Source organism: Hermetia illucens, chromosome 6 (assembly GCF_905115235.1).
Source record: "Hermetia illucens chromosome 6, iHerIll2.2.curated.20191125, whole genome shotgun sequence".
NCBI classification, from domain to species: domain Eukaryota; kingdom Metazoa; phylum Arthropoda; class Insecta; order Diptera; family Stratiomyidae; genus Hermetia; species Hermetia illucens.
Genome location: NC_051854.1, coordinates 25,722,575 through 25,749,310, shown reverse-complemented (window position 1 = coordinate 25,749,310; position 26,736 = coordinate 25,722,575). Strand labels below are relative to the sequence as shown.

The window sequence follows — 26,736 nt, the reverse complement described above, 5'->3', positions numbered from 1 at the left end:
TGGAACATCCTGACTGATACCTCTTCTCATGCTTTGTTTATCGTGCCTCGTATTGGGGTACCTATCGAGCCTTTGTTTCATTGCATTGAACTGCTAATATGCTTTTTCCACGTACATAGATCTTTGCCATTCGGAATAGCTTAGCCCCAGTCTGAGTCCTAAAGAGATTCCTAGATGATGATGGCACAGATGCACAGATTGGCTGTTGTAAACGCTTAACCTGAAGGAAACATAAGCAGATCAACGGTTATTATGCAACCCGTGCATAAAAAGCCATAATTGCTCCCAATTAACAACCATTGTGTTCTACAGAATTAGGCTAGCCAGCAGGGATTTTGAGTGCTTTTTCCTAGGCGTCACTGCGGGGAGCATTCTTTACTTGATCATCCTTGGGGTGCACTAGCCTAACTGACCTTCAGAACCTTGTCAGACGATGCCTTCGTCTGATAGTCGGGATAGAGACTGTTCTGTGGATTTTTCGAGGTCTTATCAGAGGTTATCTGGCACCATTGGAATCGGGATAGCCCTCTGAGAGGATATGCGTTATGAGGATGTGTTCTTGGCCCGGTTTTTTGTGGTTGAGAGTTTTATGGTGGTTGAAGCTCCTTGTGTGCTCAAGCGTGGAGTTGGGTTGGACAAATCGTTCGCCTTATCCCTTATTTGCGGCAGAGGTGTTAGATAGGTATGAAGGCTGAGCCTGCATTCAGTATAAACCAGTACCATTGCGCTATTTACGGTGGGTCTCTGATCTCTCCAATCCAGTCCGTGTTCGAACAGAACCCTGGAATTATGCCTATATGGCAAGTACTTAAAACCTTCATGTGGAATCTTCGAATTCGTGTTGTGATTAAATCTCAGCATTGAATACAATCCTTATTAAGCAGGCTTTGACCGGATACTGGTTGTTGTGTAGTTGATGATGATGATTGAATACAATAAAATTACAGATTCCAGTATTCCAGTTTCACCATGGGATTAGTTTAATAATACACTAAGGTTTCCTAAATATTACTTACCAACACAATATGATGTCATCGCCGATCTAACTGGCGGTCAACATGATCCTTTCTATTCTCGCCACTGAAAGTCTCTTCCGGCTTCCAAGTCCTCTCTACTGTTTCATAGAGCATTTCCTCGGTCGCTGAGGCACCCTGCTTCGTTCTTCATCGGCCTGGGGCGCCAGAACCACGGTCCTTGCCGACTCCACGCGGCTCCGATAACACTTTCTGAAGTCATCTGTTTTTCCCATCCCCAGTAGCACCTGCACACGCGGTTCTTTGAATCCTATTAAGCTTCATCCTATTGTATTTTTTCTTCAAAGCGTGCCACCATACAATAGAGCCGTACGTTAGGATCGGGCGCAGTATATCCAGAGAACCATCCTCGGCCGGAGACCCCATTTCTTTGCAAAGGTTCTGCATGCATTGAAGGCTATACAGATCTTCTTAACCCTCAGTTCTATGTTCAATCTCCAATTTAATTTTGGATTTAGGGTTACACCCAGATACTTTACATTAAAAGAAAGAACCAATTTTTGTTCATTCAGCCATGGTAAATGGAATTCAGGTGCCCTTGTCTTGGTGGTGAGTAGCATCAGTTGCGTTTTGGTTAGGTTTATGCTGAATCCGCATCTTGTGGCCCCCAGACACACCTTTCGTAACGCTCTTTAGATGATGTCGCTCATAATAGACGAAAACATCCCTGATACTAATATCACCAAGTCGTCGGCATACGCCACCACCTTCACCCAGCTGCTGTCCAATGTACGTAAAATTTTGTCCATTACTATTAACCAGAGCATCGGTGAGATGACGCCACCTTGGAGTGTGCCTCTGTTCACAGCTTTGGTCAAGTGGTTGCCTCCCAGATCCGACTGGATTATCCTGGTACTTAGCATGGATATAATCTAATGCGTGAGATACCCCTCCAATCTAATATCGGTCAAGGCTTCCTTGATGGCGTTGATACTAACGTTGTCAAAAGCTCCCTCTAGATCCAAGAAGGCAGCTAAGGTATACTGCTTGTACTGCAGCGACCGCTCAACCGTGCCAATAACCTCATTGAGGGTGGTTTCAGTGGATTTTCCTTTGAGGTAGGCATGCTGGGACTTAGAGAAGGCGTTCTCTCCATAATCGTCCTTAGGTGAATGTCCAGGACGCGCTCTAGGGTCTTTACCACGAAAGAGGTCAGGCTGATTGGTCGAAAGTCCTTCTCGGACTCATGACCGCGCCTGCCCGCTTTCGGTGCCCCACTCGTGCGCGCCTCCAGGACTGTGGTAAATCTCAACAAGCCACGGCGCAACCCTTTCTTGCTGCTTCTGTAGCATGACTGGCATTATACCATCTGGGCCCAGAGACTTATATGCGGAGAAGATATTTATAGCCCAGCCGATCTTATCCTCGGTAATTACCAATCTGATAGTCTGGCACAGCTGTGGTGGCCGCAAAACCTCCAAGCAAGGTTCTGACTCACAGTCCTATTCGCTGGCGGGAAAGTGTGTTTAAGCGAGCAGCTCCAAGGTTTCGCTAGAGGATTCCGTCCAGGAGCCTTTCGAGTTTTTAAGAAAGGTTGGGCTCTTATGTTCCTTGAACAGAATCTTACTGAGCCTCGCGGATTTACTGGTGCTTTCGATGTTCTGGCAGTAGTCCAACCAAGACTGCCTCTTGGTAGTCCTGATGGCCGACTTGTATTTCTTCAGGCAGTCCTTGTATGGCTACCAGTATTTTTGCCTGTAGCAGATGTTAAAGATTTCTCTGGTCAGCTTCCTGAGGCTGGAGAGATCTTGATTCCACCACGGCGGCAGGGTCTTTTTGCTGCACTTAGTAGGGCACGAGCTTTAAAGGCGGTATCGAATGCCTTTTCCGGAGCCCCCACCTTCGACCCCAGCTCGTCTGTCGTGCCAATCTTACCAATTTGCGCACCGGGGGAGTTTGTTCTTAATTATTTGATCAAACTTTCTCCAGTCGATCCTCCTGGAGTCTCTGATGGGTTTGGAGACCTTTGCGAAGAGATTTAGACTGAAAAGTATCTGTGATCAGAGAAGGACTTCTGGTCAGACACTCTCCAGTCCTCCACCCTAAGAATCCCATTTTCGGTTATTAGGGTTATATCAAGGATCTCCTCTCAACCGTCGCCGTTATCCGAGCAAGGGAAATGGAAGGTTGGTGTACTGCTCCGATAGGTTTGAAGTAATAATAAAATCAAAGAATGACTCACCTCTCTCGTTGATTTCGGAATTGCCCCAAAGCGTATGCCTTGATTTAGCGTCGCAGCCCATTAGCAGGTTGGCTTTCTTTGTTGCTATGGTGTTCGTCAGATGTTGTAGTTCTTCTGGCGGAGCTGATCGGTCGTGAGCCATGTAAGCCGAGGAAATATACACGTTCTCTACCCCCGCCTGCTTCAGCTTGACCACGACTAGGTCACTGGAACTCAGGTCCGGGCACAGAAAAGCGTGCAGACTCTTCCTCGCAAGGATACATGCTCTAGGTCTATCCTAATCATCGTCTCCTGTGCTGTGGAATAAATTAAAATATTTGCTTTCACCCCTTCGATGGTTCGGTCGCCTCCAATCCAGAGCTCCTGTATTAAATCGATGTTGATCTCTGCCTCGAAGAGGAAGACAAGCATATTAGCCGAGGCATACTTCGACTGCTGCAAATTTATCTGTGTTACCCTCATCGTCAATCCCCGTCGGACCGTCGATCGTCATCTCCTCCAAAAGCTCCTTGGCGGCGTCGATTGGGTCTAGGTCGTTGTCCGGTTTTGCAGAGCAGAGCACTTTTACCTTTGCATTGACTATTGCATTGAGTACTGACTCCGAACCACACTTTATAGTCGGCCTTTTTCAGTGCCTCCAGGCACTCCTCGTTTATACGGAGTAGTAAAGGTTGGCTGTTTGTCTGAGATTCTTCCTCCTTGAGAACAACCCAGTCGTCCATGGAAATCCCAGGGTATTGAAGGCGCAGGAATTGGACGAGCTTGTCCTTATCCATGCGGATCTTCGGCAACCAGATACGAGCGACCCGTCCCCTGGGAATCTCGTCGTAAAGGATGACCTTGAGCTTTACGCCCTCCCAGGCGTCGCTGATCTTACCGACACACGAACCGAGAAAGTCCTTAGAGAACTGGTCCATGCAAGCTATTACGTGGAACCCACGGACCATCTGAGAGGAAAGTAGGGGATGAGTTCTGCGTGTTTGCCTTCAGTGTCCAGGAGATGCTCAAATGCCATGCCCGATAGCCTGGCCTCAACACTGCTCCACACCTCCGGCGCTAGCTTGCCGCTAGCAGAATTACCATCCGCCAGAGCCACACGTAAGTGGCTCCTGACCACGTCGCTGAAGGGCTTCGCAGTTCGTGGCCCGTCGGCTGACTTTTGCTGCGCAATTTTCTTCGGATGTTGCTTGCCTACTCTGCTCTGCTTATTATCTTACTCGACCTTGCCTTGAGATCGATTGGGTTTCAGAGCGATGGGCTTCGCCTTCTGCTAGTCAGCCAGGCATTTGCTATTGCATTCGTCAACAATCGTCTGGTATTTAGCGAGGTCTTTTTCATCCCGCTCGCCGGCAGTACAGGCCTCATTATTGTTAGCAATCTTGCTGAGAATATGCACGGAATTCTGGTACTGGCTCTTAAGAAGGACACCAGTGGACCTTCGCTTCTTAGCCGGTTTCCGACGACCGACGTTTTTGTCGGTTTTTACTTTTGAGGGATCCCCCTACGTTGAGGGTTTCAGGTTAGAAGTACTATGGCTGGTACTCGTTACACTCTGTTTGACGGCAGTGGATTGCAGTTTGGAAACCACTAATCAGTCTGCCGCCTCACTCCGGGAGGTCCCTGCGGTTGGTTTCAGCACAGCGGTGCTACGGCTGGCACCGAGTATACTGCTCTCGACGGCTACTGTCTCTTGGCTGGAGGCCAGCAGCTCGTCCCCCGATGATGCGCCTGGTATCACCCCCTCGTCTTCTATCGTCTTTTTTTTGTTTTTTTAAAAATTAAGTCCATGTCTTGGTCCCACGAGTAGTCCGGGAAGAATGTCCACCCTGGCTGACCCGGCCACCAGGGGGGTCTTATTTGAAAATGAAGGTGCCCAAGGTATTCAGAGTTCGCATACTAAGGACCAAGCTCCCCATTGGCCACGCAGCCCTCGGTGTATGCTGTTCTACTTTCGCTGTTAGAACTTTCTCCGATGCAGGGAGGACGATCTCCGGGCTGTTGCTTCGGTCCATCCCCCCGCCAGATCCTCGTCAGTTGGATGAGCTTACTCCCAGCCCGGCCCTACACACTCTTGACCCACCCGAAGGCGGTTTTCAGCGGCCACCACGAGGAAGTCGTGTGAGGGCTTGCCGAATTATGCAACTTTAACCTGAAGCATAATCAGACCAGGCCACCGGGCGATCAGAGTCCGCGAGAGTCTAATCTGAAGTGGCTCTTGCTCAATTTACCTGCATCTGCTGTGTTGTCACAAGGAGAATGGCTGGATCCTGCTACCGTCCTGTGATAGACTCAGAAATTGAACATTTTCAAACACAAATTGAATTGAGTAAATTAACATTTTATTTCAAGAGGAATGGAGGCTTTCTGGTTCAATTCCCAATAGTCAATAAAGTTTTGCATCAACCGAGATGATGCAAACACCCCGCAGTGTTCCACGTTCCAAACACAATATTTAAGCTAGTGTCATTTAGCTTATGATTGTGGCTAAGTTAGCTTTGAAGCCGATCCAAGAGTCAAGTGGCTGGTAATCCATCAGTACGTGAAGCAAACAGTATCGAGCGGCACATACGGATGTGCTGCTGTTGCACTTCGCATACAAACAAGCGGAAGAAGTTAGACGTTGTTGCATAGACGGTATCCGGATGATTCGTGTGGGCTAAGGATACTCGCATCCATAGATAGATCCCATGTTCCGAAAGTAATGAAAGCTTGAAACGAGCCATTCAAGACCGGGCGAGATATCCTCTCGGTGGATAGATGCTTAGTTCAGTGCTACGGAATTGCAATCGATGCATTTTGTGTGATAGTATCAAGATTTCGGTAGGGTCCTTTTCAACCCCGGGACCGCTCAGTCGCGTTTTTAACGGAAAATGCTGTTGTGTTAACTTGTATCTAACTTACTAACCAAAAGATACTAACATTGCCGCTGGACATGCGGTGAATTATCTTTGATTGAAACTAAATAACCGATTAACTGGTTGGGTGGTAACTTATGACCGGGGAGCCTACTGTTCCCAAAGACTTGAATGAAACACTTCCTATAGTAGCCACTTGGGAATCGTCTTGGACTCGGTAGGAGGCTCTGTGCGTCTCATGCGCCGATGAAGACACACTCGAACAGCTGGTGAGCCCGAAACTCCCAGACATTCCCGAAAAAATTGAAAGCTCAGAATGTGAATCTCGTCGGACCGGAATCAATGCTAACCCGCCCACCTTTGTGCTTCCTACCAGCTTTTGATACTGCTCCACTGTTATTACCTCAACGCCGGCACCGTGCTATTACCGTGTTCGCTTTTGCATCAATTTAATGCGCTTTTTGTTGTTAATTCCGTGTAAATCTTTTTTCCTGCGCGTATCTGAGTATTGTTGTTATTATTGTTACTATTATTGTTGCCAATTAGTGAATCGGAGTTGTTGCTGTTGTTATTCTTGTTGTTTTTGTTGTGTTGCGCTGTTGCACAGAGGTCGCTCGGTCGACTGGATCATTGGGATCGGTTGATTGGTAGTTGGAAGTGTCGCGTCAGCGCCGTATGGATTTTTTGCAGTCACGGTTTTTGTGGTTTCTGCGGAGTGTGTCTGGCAATTGTTGTTGATAAGCCACAAGAGACCATCTGCGCTCGATTATGTGACTATCGGCGATAGTGCACATTTCTGCTCTATCTGACCCCGTCGAAATTCCTGCACAATTAGAAAACATTGGATTCTGTCATTCCTTCCTTAACAAGAAGAGGTGCAAATGAGGCCCTAAACTGGAACCAAGTGGGGCACCTGACAAAAACCACGCTACCAGGATTTAAGCGATATTAAATCTCCAAACTGGATCTAACGAGTTTTGATGTGGCATTGATAATTGCAGAGATTGAATCGATCAATTAGAAGAGAATGTGTGCAGCGGCGGCTGAACCAAAGTGCCTGGACTAGGCCTGTAGGTACCAGGCAACCTAATCGGCGCTAAACAACTGCTTTTCGCTACGCTTGACAGCATAAGTAATGAGGTCAGATTCAGAGCCTCCAATAAGATACTGTGCGGCTGCTGATTTAACAACTCAAAGTGTCTGTCCCACAGTGAAGTGATTTTCTACAAAGTCTACCGTTTCTAGTGTGTGCATTTTTTAGCCATGTTTTATCAGCGATCTGTTGCCTAACATGCCGCCGTGATCCTCACGTTTGGGCAGGTGATTATCGATTTAAAGAGTAACAAGTTTTCGAGTTTTCTCGCTGGTGTTGCGTCTTTTCTCCGACTTGTTGTAATTATTCTGTGAATTCGATTTTGTTTTTTGTTTGGTTCGGGCTGGAATAATTGCAGTGCGTGATTGTAAATGTTGCAAGTAACATGCCATTGTTGTGAGTAGGCCAGGCTCTGAGCCTAAAATTAGCGCTTTGTATTCTCGGCTTGGCTTATGCAAACGAGGTTAGTGACGAGACGCCCAAGAAAATTGCGGCTTACTTTTGAGTATAAGAAGGTGTGTCGCAGAGTCTGCCGGCTGGATGGAGGTGAACGCGTGCGTTTGAATGCGATAATAAATGGTTTTATGTCGTTTTCGATGGGCGAATCACGTTGGTGTGCTGTTATTATTACTGGCGATATGTTCGAAGTGAAATGCCGATAAATTTTCAATTGTTTACCATTGTCCTTTGTTACTATTGGTAAGTCAGTCATGTATTTTCATTAGATATGTTCTTCATAAATATGCGTTTCACTCAGTAGCCTCAAATTCTGTAGTCAACTTTCTCTTGGATACTTCTTGAAAGATACTTGAGAAAAAATAATTCCGTTTTATTAATTTACACTTTTATGATGTGAAAATAGTTTACATACATATGAGTATGATTTCTCACTTCCTCTAGGTCGCTAGGGTAGGTAAGTAGGTATCAGTGGCTGATTAGCGCTTTGGCACGCTATATTGACGCCACTGACTTCTAAGAGCGTGACTGCTGTTGGATGAACAAGGGGAGTAAAATCTAGACGGTTCACATCTTCAGAGCCAGCACGTAGCATTTTGTCTAGTAGCTGCAAGTTGCGTCTAGCTGGAGGTGACAAATTCCGAGGAGTGCCTGAAGGTTTCCTCCCTTCTTTCGGCAACTTCGGTAATGCACTTTCGTATGCCTTCTCTAGAGTCCCCACTTCTGACTTCAAGTCACTTGTCATGTGAATGCAAGCAGCGGAGATTTTAACTTAGTTAATCTCCCTGGGGTCTCTGAAAGGATAGCGAACCTCTAAAATGAAATTGAAACTAAAAAGTATCAAGAGGTGATCTTGGATCAGACAAGCAAGTTCCGTTTTTAGTTAGTTCTGCGATATCAGGAGAGCTGAGGAAAAACAAGCTTCGTGTGTTGCCTCTATTACGGAGAGTTACAGGAGAGGCTCCCCCTTTTTCGTTGAGTTCCGAATTGTCCTAAATCGTGTGCTTTACCGTTGCGTTGCAGCCTATCAGCGGGTTGGATTTCCTATCTGCGATGATAGATTCCAGATGTTGTAATTATTCTTCATCGTCTGTTCCGCGAGATGGTCGATCTTCATTTCTGTCAGGAGCTCGTTGTTAGCAACAATAGGATCTGAAGCCGTACTTTGTAATCGACCTCCAAGCACTGTCCTACTAATTTGGAGGTCTTCTTCCTTGGTAACCATTTAACTGTTGATGAATCCCGGTGTTTCGAAGGCGCAGAAATTGAACCAACTTGTCCTTATTTATGCACATTTTTAGCAACCAGTTGCGAGGAATAGGTGATCAGACAAGGAGTAGCTTTCTCCAAACTACAGTGACATACCCCCTAATTCAGTATAAAGCTGCTTCCGTACGTTTGTAGAGGTTGCTAGACGTGCGAGCCTTGACTCTGTTCCTCATGCTCTCTTATTTGAACCCATACTGAAATGGGTTGCGTGTGAAGGTGCTAGTTTTCGCCTTCTACTACTTCCGTAACAACCATCTAGTTTTTAACGAGGTACTCTTCGTTCTTCTCGGTAACAATAATTGCCTCTTTCTTTGTAATTTTGTTTAGAATATACTGGCCCGTGAGCAGGAATGCCGATGGATGAAATGTCGTTTTTTTACTAGCTTCCGGCAGCTGGAATTGTTGTCGATTTGTTTTCTCTGTTGATCCCCGATGTCACGGTTTCAGGGCATGAATCTTATGGCTGGCCTCTGCAAGTCCGGTGGACGATAGTGGTTTTCAGCCTGTAAAACTGTTAGTCTGGCTCTGCACCGGTTGCTGCTGCTGGTTCCATCACAGTGATGTTACGGCTTCCACCGGCAGTACCACCTCTTAGTTGGATGTCAATAAGACGACTTCCGATCGTACGCTTGGCATGAATGCCTATTTTTCTAATGTAGTGCTTTTTTTAAAAGTTGGTCTCACGAGTAATTCGGGCAAAATGTCCACTCTGCCTAGCCCCCAAGCCGAAGGTGCTCCCTGTTAGAGATTAAGCTCCTCTTCGGCGTGTAATGGTCCATCTAGGTTCCGGTTCAATCCTACCAGATTAGGAGGCAAAAAGATTGTCGGTTAGATGAACCTATTCCCAGCTCCGACCTGCAGGTACTCTAAGGTGGCGAGGGGGAAGATGGGGCACTCTGTCGACCGAATAAAAACTAAGTAGCTCAGGAGAACCTTCACGTAGTGGCACCGGACAACGCTGTATTTACATTGACCTGCTGGTCATGATACAGTAGGCGTAGGCAATCAGACACGAGTTTTCATGGGGATTCATCTAAAGGGACTGGTGCCACGAACTCTAACCACGGGAATCGGGAGAGCTCTTTGAGTTTATATGCCTCAGGAGAAGTCTTGAGTTGATTGTGGTCACCAAATCCATCGGTGTGTTAAGAAGATTATGGAGCTAAATGTAAACGACGGGAACTCACGTTAAGAAATCAGAGCGTAGCCGCAGCCTGTATGTTCTTTGCCCACCTGAACACAGTTCCTACCAGGGACCGCTGGAAGGGTGTCCAATAATATAACCGTAATGTGAACCATATTCTCACATGGCACTATACATTTGGACCTACGTCTTCAAAGGAAATCGCAAGCAAAGGCAAAGGTTAATATTCTCCTCCTCAATGCAAGCCGAAACATCACAAAACCGCTCTTCGGATTCAAGTTTCCTCCATTTAAAGAGGCGCCCAAAAGTCTGTGGCATTTTTGGCTCTGTCGAAAGCATGAAATATCCGCTGGTATCGCACCAGAGATGGTCCTCTTAAATAGGTTTCACTCTTTGAGACATTATAATAGCGCCCAAAGTGGTGTCCGACATTTGGTTAGACATTCCGAACTGTGAAAAATATCTGTCCCAGAACGTGTGTCTTGCAAGCAATCGCCGTACAAAAGTCTCAGGAAGAAGCGTCTTTCCTGTTAAACGTTCAAAGGTATGTGCGTCCTGTCCCAGCTTCAAAGGCAGTAAAATTGTCGTGCTTCTTCAATGTGCATCCTATTCGCTGTCATTTTCATGTGTCTCTGTTCCGATTACCACGAAGTTCTTCTTCCATTATTGTTCCAGGTCAGAGTACCCCGATGGCATAGGTTGATGGAAGATTGATACAAATGAGAGTGGTGGCCTTTTTTTATGTGGTGCTACTGGATATTATCTCAAAGAGAATATTTATACAGAACAATCACAACTTGATGTTTGTGTTGAGGGAGGTGGATTTTCCGATTTTCACAAAACAGCGAAAACGGATCTAGCTCTGTTAATACATATAGGGACATAAAATTCGGTGCTTTCGTCCTTTTTTAGCATGCAGGCTGTTCAATGCACAATTATTTTGTCCATTAATGCAAATAGGCAAATGGATTCTGATAACAACTACTAGTTTACCTGAAATGCCCCTTCTGTGTACGTCATTCCCAATACACTCCCTATTGACACTATTGAAAGCTTTCTCTGACATGATGAAGAACAGGTGGGTCGGAGGTTTAAACACAGCACACAACAATCCCAAGGATGTAAATATGGTCAGTACGGCAGGATCCAGAAGCTAGTTTACTTTCTGCTAATTAAGCTTTTGAGGCGTTCTCTAACACTTTTCAGGAGTATTTGTTATTATCTCTTACCGAGGGCACGCAGCACGCGTATCACCCTCCAAATGTCGTACTCAAGACGGGTCCCCTTTTTCGGAATCTTAATGGTTATCCACTTCTTCCGCTGTTTGAGAAATGTTTCATATGCCCGGGATTTCCGTATAGGTGAAGGTAGTAGTTCCGCATAAACTGCAGGGGCGACATGGCTTCATCTGCGCGGACTGTCAATTCCAGTCGATTTAAGTGTATTAATGCCTGGGATGGTTTTACTTCTATTTTGAGGAGCAGTGACTACTTTTTTTATCCTTGAGAGATATAACTTCAAGGGATGCGATATGATTGAGAACCGTCTTGAAGTGCTTCTTCCATATTTTCAGCTACTCACTATGGGGAATGAGTAGTCAATCGTTAATACCCCTCACAGCACCATTGAAAGTTTTACGATCGCAGTTCCTTCGTGATGTGATATATTCTGCGATTGTTTTTGCTCCCTTGACCAAAACAATAAATTCTCTTTAGCTGGCAGCGATCAATTGTGCTTTCGATCCCTTCCGTTTATCGATTTTGCTATGATCCCGGGGTTAGCCAAATCCTAAGTAGCAGGAAAGGGTACTTTTAATGGTAAAGTAAAAACTCATCAATATTCTCAGACGTATTAATATAAGTATCTACTCCGGTTGTCCGATCAGCAATATGGCTCCGCCATAGCTGACTTATAAAAGGGGTCGATGTTGTTGTACCCTGAGGGAAGTGGCGGACGCATTACCTGAGGGAAGGCAAGCGACCATGAAGTGATGATTTTTTCTATGAGGAGGCAACTTCTAAATTTACTGCTCATCGCAATGTGGTTGATCTAATTGCTAGTACGCTAGCTGTAGGCTGAAATCCCACTAATCTTATGGTAGACTTTGCTCTCGAACAATATCTGCTAAATGGGCTTATCCAGCGGCCTCCAGCTTGCGGTGTTCGGAGGTTCTTGCGCATCTAAATATATCTTCCAGAGGCAGAGAGTGCATAGATTCTTCTTATTGAAAAAGAAAACCCTACTGAGATACCGTTAACTGATGTCTAAGGAGTTCAGACAGCTGCATATAAAGTGCAGTGCCGTCTTCTCCGCTTCTTTAAATTGCTACTTATAACCGAGACTACCAACCCAATTTTTTCCATGTAGTAGTTTAGGGAGCAATATTCCGTTAATAGCCCTACTAGGGTCTTTAGGTATCACTTCCTAAGAGACAGTGGGCATCAGAGTCATCTGATGTTTGCAACGGATTTTCAGATGAGCAAATGGCCGTTTGATTGGTCTTTCTTTCTAGATGCCCTCATAAGTCGTTAGGTCCTTTCTATTTCACCTTCAAATTAATTGGGTTAGATTTAGAATAGATTCTAATGTTGCGGTCGGTGCAGTACTCATTGCTCCAGTAGTTGGGTAACCGATCCTTTCAATCTGGAACAGCAGCTGCTGTTAACAAAGTACAGTCTCCGTCACCAGTACAGCATCAGAGCAATCGGCAGGATTTGTGATATCGTTCGTGGATATGATGCTTCCGCGTTAGCTTGGGGTGATGCAGATGCACACCTAAATACTTGACTGTACCTGCTAGATTTCCGTACTTGATAAGGTGGATAGCACATAGCTGGCCTACCTAGTCTTCCTAGCGTTCATCGAGAGTCCGTAACGAAGGCACCAACTGTGGATTATCTGCAGAGTTCGATTCAATCGGTTACATTTGGCTATCATTATTACAGCAGATTGTCCGCAAATGCTTGCGTAAAAGCGTTTTTGTATTTCAGGAGCTACGCTGTCTTGCTTCGTCAAATATCGCCCCGGCATTACTGAAGGCACTTTTGGCGCACCTAAGACGCGCATTCGGATTGAAAAATAGAACATACTAAAGTTCAGTCTCTCGGTTGAGGGCTGTGTGCGGCTATCTGCTCTGAACTTTTGAATGCTTTCTGTGTACATCCCGCCCTGTAAGCGTAGGTTACCGATTTACTGGCTAGGATCTGTTTCAGCTTTGAGGTCGCCTCTAAGTCTCCATAATGAACGTTTAGCCGACCTTAAGCTCTTCTGTAGAGCTTTCTGAGAACCTTTGTACCGATGCCGGTAAACAAGTGAATCTGAATTCTGGACAGCCATTTTCGGAAACTGCTCCCATACTAGCTGTGATCATCTGGGTGCTTTTCTCAATTCCAGCAATGGATTGGGTGCACCTCCCAGGGATCGTAATTCGGGCGCTTAGCTCTGTTTTGTACGCCGCCCAATCTGTCTTCTGCGGATTTTCAAATGGTGAGTTGGCGGTGAATTCATGGCCATATCGAAATAAATGCGCCTCCTCTACTTCAGTAATGAACCCACGATCTTCAATGCGGCCAGGCGGGAGGTCATCGACATCACCGTGGCACTCACTGACATGAGGGCTCTTGCCAGAGCGTGTCGAACGATATGGTCTGAAAGGGTGATATCGTTCGACACGCTCTGGCAAGAGCCCTCATGTCAGTGAGTGCCACGGTGATGTCGATGACCTCCCGCCTGGCCGCATTGAAGATCGTGGGTTCATTACTGAAGTAGAGGATCTTTTTTTTTTTTTTGTGCGTACACGGAGGTGGAAAATCTTAGAAAGACACGTCCGCCGCCCGAACGGCGGAACAACAGCGGGCGCGTGTGGGATTCACACCCACTAAAAACCACCCCCGGTCTCTACAGCCCCAGCCACGCGGGACCACCATTGAGGTATTACTTCGCGGGGTAGGTTTGCCCTTAGGCACTCATCCTTCTCCTATTTGCAGCTTTCCTCCTTCTTTGTTCTTTCAGCAACTCCTCCTGCATTTGGATGATTGCGGAGCTAACCGCAAGCCACTTCTCCTCGGACTCCAGCATCTCAGTAACCAAGCTCTCCGGGGTCACACTCCTGCCCAGCACCTGCTTTAAGCTCCTTCTCTCCATCGCAAATCGTGGGCAGTAAAACATCACATACTCTGGATCCTCCGGTATGCCATCGCATCTGGGACAGTTCGGAAAGTCATCCAACCCAAAGCGGTGCAGATACTGCCTGTTGCAAACACCGTGTCCCGTGAGGAACTGGGTAATGTGGTAGTTGGTATCCCCATGTTTTCGCTCAAGCCACACCCTAATGTTGGGAATGAGCCTGTGCGTCCACCAACCTTTCGCAGACTCGTCCCATCTGCGTTGCCAGAGATCAAGCGACTCTGACCTTGCCGCATTTCTACGCTGTGCATGCCCCTCCATATGTCTTTCATTGTACAGGACACTCATTTCTTTGGCCAGAATGTCAACCGGGATCATGCCTGCCACCACCAATACTGCCTCATCTGATGTGGTTCTAAAAGCACTGCAAACCCTCAAAGCCATCCGCCAGTAAACCGAGTTCACTTGCTTCCGTCTCTGAGAGTTTGCAAGCGCCTCTGCCCACACAGGCGACGAGTAGAGCAGGATGGAACGCACCACTCCGGCTTGCACCAACCTCCGGCAATGTTTCGGCCCACCAATATTTGGCAACATTTTTGCAAGTGCCGTGGTGGCACTGGCTGCCTTTTGGCATGCATACTCTAGGTGCTCCCTAAAACTCAATTTGGTGTCAATTATTACCCCCAGGTATTTGATAGCCGGCTTTGATACGACCGTATGTCCACCGACCTCCACTTTTACAGTATTATTTTTCCTGCGTTTCGTTATCAAGACCGCTTCCGTTTTCGCGTCCGCCAAGGTCAGCCCGGCCTTTTCTAGCCAGGACTTTACCGCTCTCACTGTTTCCGTTGCGTAAACCTCCACATCTTCTGGGTGTTTTGCTGCAACAACCACAGCTAGGTCATCAGCAAAGCCGACAATCGTAGTCCCCTCTGAGATGGGAAGAGCAAGCACCCCATTATACATGATATTCCACAACAGGGGACCAAGTACCGATCCCTGTGGTACCCCGGCTGTGACAATGTACTCTTTGGGGCCCTCATCCGTCCCGTACCAGAGAGTCCTCTCTGAGAGGTAGTTTTCCACCAAATTCGCTAAGTATCCGGGGACACCTATGTCAGCCAACGCCCCTTTAATTCTATTCCAGTTGGCCGAGTTGAATGCGTTTTTGACATCCAACGCCACCACGGCACAGCAGCCGCCAGAAATCAGTGCACCTTTTGCCAGGTTTACCACCATGCCAATTGCGTCCACCGTAGAGTGGGCTCGTCGGAAACCAAACTGGCGTTCCGACAAACCATTGCTGGCTTCGACGATGGGCAGACTCTCTCCATCATCTTCCGCATTGTATCCAACAGGCAGATAGGACGATACGACGCTGGGTTTCCAGGTTGCTTGCCAGGCTTCGGAAGCAACACCAACTTCTGCTTTTTCCACTGGGCAGGGAATATTCCTTCTTTTAGGCACGCCTCGAAGGTGTTGGCGAAAAGGTCGGGCCTAGTCTTCACTGCCAGTTTCAAAGCTCGGTTGGGGATGCCATCCAAACTTGGGGCCTTGTTGTCACCGACCCTACCACATATTTCCCGCAGCTCCTCCACAGTTACAGGCGGTATTATGCCGTCATTTGGCTGGACACAAACTTGCCTTCCCCTATTTTCGTGGTGAGGGAACAGAGTGGTAACAATTTGTTTCAGGAGGCGCGGACAGGTCACCTGGGGTGATTTCCGCAGCCTTTTCATCACCACTCTGTAAGCCTCGCCCCGAGGGTTTATGCCGGCATGGTCGCACAGCTGTTTGAAGCAGTTATTTTTGCTCCTCCGAATGGCTTCCTTTAGGCGGCCACGCAATTGCTTGTGTGCCTCCTCTCGACCGTCGCCACCGGGTTTTCCCCTGAGTCTTTGGCAAAGCCTCCTTGCCCGAAAACATGCGGCTCGCAAACTTGCGATTTCATTGTTCCACCAGTAGTTGGGTTGCCTACTGGGGAGCAATCGCCTTCTGGGCATAGTAGCATCGCATGCTTCCGTCACCCATCGAGTGATCTGGGTGGCTTTCTCTCCAGCCGTACCATTCAGGGATATGTCGGATTTGAGCACCGCGGAAAACGTGTCCCCCTCGAAAGCTTTCACTGTCCAGCCAAGCATACCACCCGGCATTTTGCGAAAACTCTTTTTCGAGCTCGATCCGCCCTTGATCTCTATGCAGATTGCCTGGTGGTCGCTGTGAGTATAGTCCTCACTGACATGCCAAGCGATTCTACTGGCTAAAGTGGCACTCACGTATGTCAGGTCCACTATAGACCCCAGGCCCCTTCCCCGGAAAGTGTACGAAGACCCAACATTCGCCAGTACCACGTCCAGCTCCGCGAATGCTTCGAGGAGAACACGTCCCCTGACATTAGTTATCCGGCTGCCCCATTCAAGAGCCCACGCATTGAAATCGCCTCCTATTATGATCGGCCAACGTCCTCTTGCATCCAAAACAAGAGCAGCAAGCATCCGCTCATACTCGACGAGTGTAGCGCTGGGTGGAGCATAGCAGCTGTAGATGTGGATGCCCTTCACTTTCGCTCTGATGAAGCCCTCCTCCGGGTGCTCCATTATTTCCTGGAAGGCTTGTTCTCCACAAGTCCACAGCGCTGCTTGGCCCGTTTGGTCTTTGACCCAAACGCTACCACCGCGGTTTCGGTATGGTTCACTTAGTATGGCCACCTCGATGTTTTTCTCGCGGATGGTTTGCGCGAGTAGATCCTGCGCCGCCTCGCAGTGGTTGAGGTTGATTTGTATCAACCTCATCTGCGATTTGTGCTAAGGGCTCTCCTGTATTCCGGGCACCTGCTGCTGCCTGCAATGTGCCGATGGTCCACACCCTCCTTTCCTTTGCACAGTAGACAATTTGGGTCAGCTCCGCAGTCCTTGCTGATGTGGCCTTCCACTCCGCATCTCCTGCATTGCTTTGACCTGTCATTTGGGTTAGTGCATGACTTCGCAATGTGACCAAAGCCAAGGCATCTAAAGCACCGTTTTAACGCCACCTGTTCCCTAAGGCGACACATAACCCAGCCTATTCTCACTCTCCCTGCTGCTAACAGTTTGAGTGCGTTCTCCAGTAAGTAGAGGATCTACATTTCGGTTCCTAACAGATATCTAATAGTCTCGATCCCATGCCATTGCTGTTGGCGTATTGGATAGTTTTAACGAATGTTGCACTAGGAATTTCATCCAAGTCCTTCATCCTTATCTTCCTTGGGACTATTCATGTTTAAATTGTCTCCATCACATAGGTCGTTAACGAAGGTACCTTGGAAGTGTTTTGAAATGACCAGGTAGAAGTGGGGCCTAAAACTTCCTTTGGCATACAACAGCTCAACATCTTGGAATTACCAGCTGCCGATTTCCTCACCAAAAACCCATAGTTCTTATGTGAGGTGTTAGTGATATTAGTCGTACGACTCGTTAAGGCAGTGGTAAGTTCCAGAGTCTCAGTGCCCTTCCGGTTCTCATCTAGAAGCTAAAGAAAACAGTTTTTGCACGATGGTAGCTTCGAGATCCTCTCAAGGTTAGTCACGAGCCCTCCCACACATTGTTGAGGGAGGAGCAGCACTATCTGAGCCACTCGCTCGTACTTCCGTCAGGATAGTTTCGTTATACGATATACACCTATCGACCGAGAGCAAAACTTGATGCCTTGCGACGATGCACTCCTTACAGAGCTAGAAAGAGTTTCCTCTTAAGCTGTTCGTATCGCTCACTATCGTAACCAGATGAATTTGTGTCGGCATACAAGTCCCAATCAACGGCTCCGATAGCTTTAGCTGATTATGAAGACCTACACATTGCGGGCCAAGCTCTTTTTGTTGTCCTTTGGACTGAGGAGTTAAAGTCCTCAGAGGACCGCTACCGCTTATGTTTGCCTTTAGCCGAGATGCCCTGGACGCTCCTTTCCCGTCAACCTTGGCACAACCCGGGAATTGTGATTGGCTCGGAGATGGTTTGCCTCGTTTTTTGCCTGAAGGCAGTGTAGTGCCTGTGTATAGGAATTCAGCCTCAGCAAGTGCCACTGACTGGAAGGAGCCTGTTTCCGCTCGTCCGTTAAGGACTGGGTCCTAGTTGGATTGGTTCCCAATTGAATAAATAGAGAATTTGTGTTTGGACAGATTTTCCATTGATGGGCCCAGGGCTGGCTACTATCAAGCCATGTTTTAGACCTATGTGACCATTCAACGGTTACGATGAAACACTTTGTCTAGTTTGGCCTAGGTTTATTGTTTAGAGCCCTAGGCTCTCGGAAGGTATTGGTTCAAATCTCACTGAAAATGGATCCCATAATGATGTCTGTACAAGCAAAGTTGATAACAGCGCATTACTATAGTTTGGAAACTTGCTGACCCACCCATAAGATTTAGGGAGCAGGAGTGCGGAATTTCGCAAAAGTGATGGTCATAATTTACGCCACGACACTGGGAAGTCACACACGAAAAACGGTCTGTATAAAGCATGAAATTCAGTATCTGATTAGAGGGTTCGCCTTAATCCTCTTTTTCGGTCAAGGGCGCTCCCCTAAATGACAATTGAGTTAACCTAAATACAGTATAGTAACGGCGGAATTCAGAGGTTTCATAATTATATCTTGCAGCAGAAATATCAAACTTTGTACACTGTGTTCGGTACACCTTCCTCTATAAAAACGGATTTACCTTCTAACACGATGAGATGAAATCTGTGAAGAAAATGAATACCGTCTTCCTTCATCTTTAAATTCATATTCCTTTCAAAAGAACTCCTTTAGTACGTCTTATTCTTCTAGCAATGCACGTATAATTGCAAAATCTACGTATCCTGCAAGCCATTAAAAAATCTTGACAGGGTACGAGTAATTGAAACGTACGGAACCTCATGACAAGAAGGAGCATCCACGCACTCCAATTAGCGAAAATAACACTTCCATGGTTTACCTTTTACTTTGAGCTTTATCTTTTAATGTCTGGAGTGGCATCTTTCCATAAGTTAATGATGGAGGTCAATGCGGTTGCAACGTCAAAGGATAAAAGAAAGTAAAGGTTCGAACGATGTGCGAAGAATCAGAAACATAGGAAGATAAATATGAACGAACGCCAGAGTACATGTTTTGTCATTTTTGTGTTGATGAAACCAGGTTAACTTGAGTTGTCCTGGGAACCTTTCAACCAATGTCGACTTCTTAAATTCTGTTCTCTTCTGAAGAATGTCAATAACATCAACTTTATCAAATTCTTCCTTATATAAGCAACTACTCTTTACAAGTATTGCTAAACTTCAGAAATGAGTACCATTCAAGAAGGTCCTGAGATAGTACCGGGACTCTCAGAAAACTTTCAACGAAACCTCGGAACACATACACTAAAGTGAAATCCTGCCAAGTCACAAACAGAACTGAAATGCGAGTACCAAACTTTCATATAATATTAACCCGGAGAAAGTTTTCCGGAGCCTCCACTCTTTGATCCGAACATTATGTTGTTCCCTACTCGTCTCATCACTTGGCTCTGCAGACTCGTGCTATGTAGAGCACTTGAATCATGTAATCCTGTTTAATGTTAATTTTGAGTAATGGAATTCCAGCAACACAAATTTCCAGAATGTAAGACACGCTCCTTGCAGATATTAAACGAATTTGCGATAGTCATGGTAATGGTGGACAAGGTTTTGACGACTGGAAAACTTGGCTAATCCTTTGATAGTTTGGAATGCTTGAATTATTATTTGCTCCATTTAAGTCACGCACATTTGACTGGCTTTCCCCCGTGGGGGAGTGTAGTTTTGGAATTTTCCTTGTTGATATTCGCAGGATGACTTGGGAAAATAGTTTCACGGGAATTTAAGATGGTTCGGAAGAAAGGTTCATGGAAATTTTCACTTATTTTGCACGAGTACAATATAGTTTGCTTAGGATTTATCGAGCACGAACTCAGCAAAAGTTTTTAATTATTGGAAGAGAGAAAAGGACCTATGATTTATGAGCTAATTTCGCTTGTAAAAATTAGGGAAAGTGTGGTGCTTGCGTGTATTCCATAACTAAGATAATGCCACCTGTGGGTTTTGATATTAAAAATTGTTTTTATCGGGGTGAAGAAATGCTTGACAGCTCCGGATCAAGTTTCATCCGTATTTGCAGACTGTGGTCACCACCCCAGTCCTAGAGTTTTTTTTTGTTATGGGGGATACATGCGTTTACGGACTGAGGTTTGGACTACGTTGAACTACCAACGAACGTGGAACCTGGAACACCAATACTCACTTAATTTAACGTTTATCATCCCTCTAAGGTATTTGATAAGTAGCTTGGAAGCAATGATACAGTCCCTTACTCTAACGAAAGCAGATGTTTCCTTATGACGTTTTGAGATTGGCAAATTATTTTAGATGAGTATTATTCACCATTCAAAATTGCTTCTATGTCGTTGGCACTGTCGTTAGTCTCCTCAGCAACAGAAACGTTAAGCAAGTTATTATTCATCAGTCCATTATTTTAGAAGAATGGGGTAAACAGAGAACCTTCTGGGATACATGTCGTCGGACATATAGGCCTGACTAGGAGGTGTGCTTCTCCTTCTCCAGACATGTCTTAAACAACTCCACAAACATTTCCAGCTTCATCTGTATAGTCAACTTCTTTATTTTGGGTTGGTGTTTTGTTGTTCTTAACTCTGCTGCAAATTTAAGGCAGTTTTCCGGTATTGGTGTTCTTTTGGAAGGAGTGTCATAAGCTCAGCCACTTAACACAGCATTGTAAAATTGAAGAAGGCAAAGCGAGGTTAGGAAATTTTGTGAGGGGATCGAATGTTTTGGGCAAAACAATCCCTTCTATTTGAAAAAGAAAGATGGGAAGTTTACTGAGAGTGGGGAAGATAGAATATACCTCATATCCTGGGGATCTACCTCACGATGAAGGATAGTTCCATGCTGTCTGAAAACCCGACAACACGCAGGAGAGGAACAAATAAAATTGGAAATAGCGAAAAAGTGATGTTCAAAAATTAATGTAAAATGGGCAGTGGAGACCTTCAAATTACTGAAATCATCCAGTGTGGGTGGTATTTTCCCAACTCTACTTCTAGAACCATTTCAAGTATACTCCTGAGGGTATGTATCATAAAACTGGTCTCCATCTCAAAAGCGGGCAAATGGGACCTTCTTTTTAACTTTAAATCTTCCGGACCAAGTTGTCTGACATCCTTCGTATCGAAAACAGTAGAGAGGATTCTGAACTACTACTTATAACTAACGTTCTACCGTATTATCCTATACATCCGCGCACACATACATACCTAGGCGAAAGATCAACTGAAACTGACCTACATCAGTTGAAGGAAGTAGTACACCGTCCAATAAATAACTGAGTGCTCATTTTTAGACACCGAAGACAATACATTGCACATGAAAATACAAACTACCTTTGTGAGCAATGGAATCACGTTTTCCACCAATAGATTCGAATTCTATAGTTAAGAATATAACCTAAAGCTGTCGATAGGATTTTCTAGCGATTTATTACTGCTGACGTAGAGTGTAGGGAGCGAGTTACCAGCGCTTGATTCAGGTTTTTTTCCTCCATGGCGAACCTTGGGCAGTAAAACATCACATGCTCTCAATCAACAGGTGTGCACTGCATAGGGGAAAATTCAAGGAATCATTCAGCCCAAAGCGATGTAAACATTACCTGTAGTATCCTGTGTGGAACTAGGTAATATGGTAGTTGGTTTCCCCGTGTTTCCACTCAAGCCATGCCCTAATGTTGGGGATGAGCCGGTGCGTCCACTGACCATTCAAAGATTCATCGCATCTGCCTCTGACCTTGCTGCATTCCTGCGTTCTTCTCTATACGTCATCCATGGTATAGCACACTCACCAAAATGACGACTGGGATCATGACCGCCACTACCAATCCGACCTCACTTGACGTGTTTCTAAAAACGCTGCAGACCCTTAGAGCCATCAGCCGGGAAACCAAATTCACCCGTTTTCTTCTCTGAGAGTTGGCAAGCGCCTCTGCGATGCGTCAAGCATAATGGATCGCACCATTCCGGCTAAAACCAATCTCCTACAATGTTTCGGACCATCGACATTCTACAGTACTCTTACAAGTGCCGCGTTGGCATTAGCTGCCTTGTGACATGCATAATTTAGGTGCTCCCTAAAGCTCAGTTTGGTATCAATTGTAACCCCGAGGTACTTGATAGTCGGCTACTTGACGACCCATCGTCCACCGACTTCCACCTTAATAGTGTTTTTCTTTCTACGGTTTGTTATTCAGGCTGCTTTTTTATTCCATCCGCCAGGGTTAGCCCGGCTTTCTCCGGCTAGGCCTTTATCGCTCTCACCGTTCATCGCGTAACCCTTCACATCCTCGGGCTGCTTTGCTGCAACAACTACAGCCAGGTCATCGACAAAGTCTACAATCGGGACGGAAAGGGTAAACATTTCCTTATACATGACATTCAACAGCAAGGGTTAGTACCAAGCACTTTAGTATCTGCGCTGTGACGATATACTTTTTGGTACCGTCATCCATTCCATACCAGAGAGTTCCCGCTGAGAAGGAAGACCTATGCCCGCCAACGCCTCTTTAAGTCAGTGCCGGAATTGAATGCGTTTTCAACACCCAGTGCCACCACGGCACAATAGCCACCTGAATTCAGTATGTCTTTTGCCAGGCTCACCACTATGCTTATTGAATCCACAGCAGAGTGGACGCGTCGCAACTCATACTGACGCTACGACAGGCTATTGCCGCTTTTGACAGCCTCTCCTCAGTAGCTGGAGTTATCAAGCACTACTTGAGCTGGACTACCGTTCAGCTTCCTTCATTTTCGTGGTAAGGGAACAGAGTGGGAGCGATATTTTTCAGAAAGTGGGGGAAGGTCATTCGGGATGATCTTCGCAACCTTTTCATTACAACCCTGTAGGCCCCATCCTAAGGGTTCAAATCGGCAACATCGCATAGCTGTTTCAAACAGTTCCTTTTACTTTTGTGAATCGAATGCTCTATATGTCTCCTCTCGATAATCGCTATTGAGTTTCCCCTTAGCCTTCTTCAGGTTCACTATAGACACCAGGCCCTCTTCTCCGCGACATCCGAGTACTATGTCTAGGTGCGCGAATGCTTCGTGCAGAGCACATCTTCTCACATTGACTGATCCACTTAAGAGCCTACGAATTAAAATTAATTGGTATGATTATCGGCCAATGCCCTCTTGCATCCAAAAACAGAGCGCTCAGCATTTGCTTATATTCGTCATGTGTAGCGCTGGGCGGAACACAGTAGCGATATACTCGTATGTAAACTCCTTTCACCTTCGCTCTGGTGTAGCCTTCCTTTGGATGCTCCCGTATTTCCCGGAAGGCTTCTTTACCTCAAGCCCATAGAAGTGGTTGGCCCGGTTGATCATTGACTCAATTGCCACAACTGTGTGTATCGAGCTCACTAATTATGGATGATTGGCGAGAGTAGATCTGCTCCGCCTCCTAGTGATTGAGGTTGATTGGTATCAACCTCATCTGCGATTTGTATTTGGAACTCTCCTGTATTCCGGCCCCCCGCTGCTGCTTACAATGTGTCGATGGTTTACATCCTCCTTCCCTTTGCACAGTGTGCAATCAGGGTCTTCTCCAAATTGCTTCGACCTGTCTGCACTGGAACATCGATTCACGGTGTGACCGAAGCCAAGGCATCTAAAGCACCGTTTAGGGCGCCACCTGCTTCCCAAGAAGACAGCCTATTTTCACTTTTCCTGCTGCCAACAATTTGAGTGCTGTCTCCGCTGGCAGGCTGATGATTGTGGTTTGTGTTCCACCGTAGGCTCTAAGTAGCATTTTTAGGCTGAATGTTGAAGTTAAGTTAGGTCGAACTCCTTTTTCAAGAACTCGCCAGCCTCTCCTCTTTTATGATGACCGCATCTATATTCTTTCAGACTACAGAGATGTCCGGCGTGCTAACCCTAGTTTCGGCTTCCTGTCTTAAGCACTTTGCGATTTCACTCAAGAATTTGCCCACCGTTATATCATTGGATTTATTAAGCTCCTACATAAGGGTTCCTCTCTAGGACCCAATTCTGGGTCTGTCTTCACCCTCCTAAGAATATGAACGCATCACCCTTCGCTTCGTTTGGGGATTATAATAGTTTTCGACGTTCCACCTTTCTACAGGCTTCCAAATCCTTCTCGAACAGCCACATCCTCTCCGAAATTGCGACTGTGTGACCTTCGCCAGCTGCTTGCTGCCCTGCGGTTTTTTCTCTCGAGTTTTGAGTGAGCGTGACTTCTATTGTGATCATTGGTTTGGATTAGTTGTTTGCCTTGCGGTGCAGATCGCTCTTCTCCTACTTTTGCTTTTCCGTAGCTACTTCTTCTAAGGGTTCTAGTTTCACCATGGTGCCGCCAATCGCTTCCAATTCTCTCTCAAGGCTCTCTTTCAAGCAAATCGCAAATTTTGTCGCTTCCACATCGGCCAGTCCAATTTACCGGTCAAATATTTGTTACTAAACTTGCTTGTTCGTTGCAGCCTTGGGTCAGACAAAACACCAGAGGTATGCTCAGAATGTTCAGAGATTTATTGAACACTTTTGACCAGTATCATCATCATGAACCGATATCCGGTCTGAACTTGCCTTAGTAACGAACTTCCGATATCCCACTGACTCGATGTGCCTAAAAGCTGTCTGGCATCCTGGCCTACCGCATGACTCCATCTGAATCAGGGTCTGCCACGTTTTTACCATAGATATTCTCCTTATAGACTTTCCGGGCTGGATTATGCTCACTCATACGAATTAAGTGACCCGTCCCCCGTTCAGATGCGGGGTTGGCTTGTTGTGATCGGTTGAGCCGTTTTTCAAGCCACCGGCCTTTCGGTCGTTTTCCATCGACTTCAATGTTCAGACGAAACTTGGCAAGTGAATTCTCGTTAATGTGAACAACAAAAACAAAAACATTTTAAAAAACCACAATTAAATCTCGATCGTGACGATCCAACACCGAGTGAAGGGCAACCCTATGCTTATCGATGGTGAACCTGAGTCTAGACTCAGGCCCTTTCTGTCAGTACTCCTGACCCCAGGCTCCAATCGGTGCCACCTGCTGAGGTTAGCCTTGCCCATGTTTATGTCTGTCCACGAACAGCAAAGAGCCTTCGGGCAAACCGCCTTCGGGGAAATCACAACCCACGGGTCATGCCAAGGTTAAAGAGAAAGAATCGTTCGAGCCACCTGCGGCTAAGGGGAAACCGAAGCGGTAGCGGTCCTCGGGCGGTCCCAACTCTTCGACACAAGAGGCAGCAAAGAGGGCTCGGCCGGCAACGGCTACGCCTTTATTTGCAGCCAATGGATGGGTTTTGTATGATGACTCTAATCCATCCGGTTATGATACTTAAGCAGTGCGAACAGCTTAGGAGGAAACTCCGCCTAGTCGTAAGGATTGCATCCTCACAAGAAATTAAGCTTTGCTTTGAATCGGTAGGTGTATACCGTAAAATATTACGGCGAAACTTTGCCGACAAAGACACGAACGAATGGCTCAGGCAATACTGCTTCTCCCTCAACGATGTGTGGAAAGGTGCGCGACTAACCCTGAAAAGGGTCTCTGAGCTGCCATCCTTTGGCTTCCAGAAGAACAGCGGAATGGTGCTGGGGTTCTGGAACAACTTGGTGTGCAGAATAGCCTCAACATTTCCACCTGAATGCTGCTAGGTAGCAAAACAGGAGAGAGAGCCGATCGTCCGGGAACATTTCTCATTAGCGGTGTTTCCGAACCCGATGTTAAGAAAGTTCGGGAACAATCGGGCTGTCGGTTCTACTATGGGCTAGGAACCGTCACGTTACAAGTGTAGGCTCCTAAAACCATTGAAGACTAAGAATATTGAAGGTGCCCCATTTCTCAAAGAAATATAGCAGCATTATTACTAGTCGTGGGATCAATAGCTGCAAGTTATTTATAAACCTCATACAAGAATCTTTGGTGGTTTGTGGGGTAGTCAGGGGCCTAAGCTTCCAACATTCTGATCTGTTGTATGACAATAGAAGTGATCGACCCCGCTCCGGCATGGTAGTCTGAAAAGACCTCCAGGCAAATTTACTTAATGACCTATGTGACGGCGACACCACATTGGCTAAACTAACCATAAAAAGTTAACAGGGAGATAATACTATGGTACTTTGCATATTTCCCCTATGACGCAGAAGAAGTTCCCAGTAGAACATTCATCAGAGCTATGTCATATGTCAAAAGTGAAGGCATGTGGCTAATAGCAGAATGTGATGTCAACGCTCATCACATATGCTGGGGAAGTTCCAACATCGATGGAAGAGGATCGAGACTACCGGATATCTAGCAGGAACCGATTTGCAGATTCTTAATTTGGGTTATAAACCCACTTTTTTCAATGTGATCAGGCGAGAGGTCATCGACATCACGGCAGCATCCCCTGACATCGCTGCTCTGGTGGGAGAGTGGAGAGTATCAAACGATATCACATTCTCGGATCACAGACGCATTGATTTCTTAATGGGCATGAATCCACCTCCACCCACCCCATTTCGGAATCCGCTG

General features: G+C 46.3%; 1 protein-coding gene across 5 annotated transcripts in view; it reads left to right on the top strand.

Moving 5' to 3' along the window:
* LOC119660530 (mucin-5AC) overlaps positions 1 to 26,736 on the top strand; it is a 304,327-nt gene that overhangs the window by 67,889 nt on the left and 209,702 nt on the right. Inside the window, exon 1 of one of the 5 annotated variants that reach the window (XM_038069157.1) lies at positions 5,766 to 6,036. The exons of 3 other annotated variants lie outside the window; for them this stretch is intronic. The gene's annotated coding sequence lies outside the window, so the exon portion shown is untranslated. Of the gene's footprint in view, positions 1 to 5,765; positions 7,864 to 26,736 lie in introns of those variants that run through there. One more of the 5 variants, XM_038069155.1, reaches the window with a different exon arrangement.